Genomic DNA, 3,003 nt, shown 5'->3' on the forward strand with positions numbered 1-3,003 from the left:
TGGCTATAATTATCTTTTTATCAGGGTCGAATCTGAAAAACCTATTACGAAAACAGTGTTACTTTTGACCTCAAAAATCTATTGTTGAAATATTTTTACAAAATGTGAAGGATCGCTGTAAAAGGGCTAACCTTAATCTGGGCAGGATAGTGGTGATAGTGGCAATATTGACAGAAATAAATTCTGTGATTCTTTTGAAAGTCTAGTTTGGAATTTGAATATCTCAACAACATTATCATAATATTTATTTATCGAGCAAAAAATTCATTCAGTATATGGGAATATGTTGTCGTTTTCACAAATTACCATCTTTTAGCGTTCTCATTGTAAGTCAAGATGTTGCAAGATTTCTTGTTTTCTTGGTATTGACATAAAATTTCTTGTCCTGTCTTGAGATATAAAATTACTACAACAGACACAGCATTTTCGACGAAAATTTACAGTCTTCCCTTTTCCTGAATTTTCTAGGGATTCATAATTTCTCCTACACCTCCGTCAATCTCATCTCCATATACTTGGTAAATGGATGAAAAGTTCGAACATCCTCCAGCCAGAACCTAACCTCTAGATACACCTATTCGTTGTAGGGATGGAAAACCAGAATTGAATAAAAATCCACCACTTCAATAAATTGGTTACTCTCCTTTCAAATCTCCCTTATAATAAAACCTCTCCGCATGCACCGGGAGGCAAGTAAATAAAATTTCGTCATAAGGAGCCGCAGTCGGAATTTTAAATATAGAATTTACATTTCGACTCCTTTGAAGCTGGATTTCAAAATAAAGTAAAAATGCGGAACCCCAAGATCATTAACATTAAATCAATTAGCCTCTCCGGAGATTGCCGTTGTTATGTCTTCACTTAAAACTTGAGTAACTTTTAACCCCTCACGTTGGCAATAAATCTAGGGATATAAGTGGATCGAGCGGCTGTTAACAAATTAGCTACTTATCACTTGAAAGAGTTCGCTTCCGCGTAGGAGGCCGTGGAACAAATGAAGGGCGGTCGGTTTTCCATTTTCATAGCTATCTTGGATTCTTTCCTCTTCGTTTAATCCAATTAAAACTCCAGCGACCGCAGAATTTAAAGTGGATCCTGGCTGGCTGTTAAGAGTCTTGTTCTAATTATAGAGAAGATGCGAATTGGGTGCTTTCGGTTTTCATCGTAGAAATAAATCAAACATTCGGAGATTTATGGGAATTGAAACGTTTGCTTTCCTCAGTCAGAAGTTCATTTTGTCGTTCGTGAGGAGTACGATTGTTTTTACATTATTACTACATCCTGTTTGCTGTACAACGGTTCTCTCATACGAACACAGGAACAAGATTAAAAGTGGAACTACCTTCGAGGTAGATCAGATGATCGGTAGATATGATACACTGCCTCGAACCAAGTTGACTTTAAAGCGCTTCATGAAAACTCTTATAATACTAAAAACCAAAAAACTTTCTTGTGGTTAATCAAGAACTCAGTAACTAGAGTACTAAGGCAATTATTTATTTATTTATTGATTTATTTATTCATTCATTCATTCATTCATTCATTCATTCATTGATTTATTTATTTATTTATTTATTTATTTATTTATTAATTTATTTATTTATTTATTTATTTATTTATTTATTTATTTATTTATTTATTTATTCATTTATTTATTTATTTATTTATTTATTTATTCATTCATTTATTCATTTATTTATTCATTTATTTATTCATTTATTTATTTATTCATTTATTTATTGGTAACAGGAACATAAACAGGTAAATTAATACCCAAAAGGATGTCCACAAGTAGAAAATGAAAATTTACAGAAGAACAATATGAGCACATATTATGAACAGAAAAAAAAGAAAACAAATTCAATAAAAAAAAATTAAAATTATATAATTTGACACCAGGTGGCCCACCATAGAGTAATCTCAGTAGAATGACTCTACCTATTTGAGCATTTTCTAAAATGAAGAAATCTACTGAAAAAATGCCAATGTTTTTGTTAAGGATAAACCGCCAAATTACCGCTTTTATATAGGGTGAGTCTTTGACTCCTACAAATATTTAAACAGTAGATTTTTCAGGGTCAAAAGATCCAGTTATAGGTGAAGTTTCCTGAAAATTTAATTTTTACCTTTCTTAAACTGAAGACGCTCATGCAGCTCGTATCTGACTTTTTCTTATTAGAATACTGCATAAGGAAGGACTCATAATGGTGTTCAATAATAATGGTGCACAATAATGAAATTATGTTATGGAAGTTTAGTAAAGACTAGTAGTCTTTATACAATGAAGTCGTGGTTAAAAATCTTCGAGTATATTGAGAGTCTTATTGTTATTTTCAGTTTTCCGTAGTATCAGAAGTCATATCGGACTTCGTATCATATATTTTGTTCTTTGTTCAATTGTAGATTTTCACAAGTATCGGCCACATCAATTCAATATCGTCTGTATCACCTGTGTTTCTTGACACTTCGATGGTGAGGTAATAATGGCACGTCCAGCGTTTCGTTCTAGTAGGATGTTGCACAAAAACCTGACTCTGAAGTTTTTCACGTAGTTCATCTTAGCAGTCCGATATGGTCTAGTGGCTAGGATACCTGGCTTTCACCCAGGAGGCTCGGGTTCGATTCCCGGTATCGGAATATACGATTTTTGATCATTGTCAATACAATGAGAGATATTCGAAAAAATATTTCTCAGAAGAAAGGGTCATGACCCCCATAACCCACTGGAATTGCCCTTGTTGATACAGGGTGAGCCTTTGACTCATACAAACATTTCAACAGTAGATTCTTGAGATCATAAGAAACACTAATCACTTTTTATCTATACCAGTTTTTCCAATTCGGCCCTGATAAAAAAATATATCCATGTTGAATTTTCATAATGAGCTTTGCCACCCCTGGAAAAACAAAGTTTCCTTCAGAATAACTAGCTAAATCTGTGATACTACACATCTGTGGATCTTTAAAACAGAGTTGTATTCAGCAAATGTACCCAATTTCACG

General features: G+C 33.2%; 1 non-coding gene across 1 annotated transcript; it reads left to right on the forward strand.

The window, feature by feature from the left end:
• Positions 1 to 2,565: 2,565 nt before the first annotated feature.
• Positions 2,566 to 2,637, forward strand: Trnae-uuc. Its single transcript has one exon. It is a non-coding gene; the product is annotated as a tRNA-Glu (tRNA).
• The last annotated feature ends 366 nt before the right edge of the window (positions 2,638 to 3,003 follow it).

The sequence above is a fragment of the Coccinella septempunctata genome, chromosome 7 (genome assembly GCF_907165205.1).
Source record: "Coccinella septempunctata chromosome 7, icCocSept1.1, whole genome shotgun sequence".
In the NCBI taxonomy this organism is placed as follows: Eukaryota; Metazoa; Arthropoda; class Insecta; order Coleoptera; family Coccinellidae; genus Coccinella; species Coccinella septempunctata.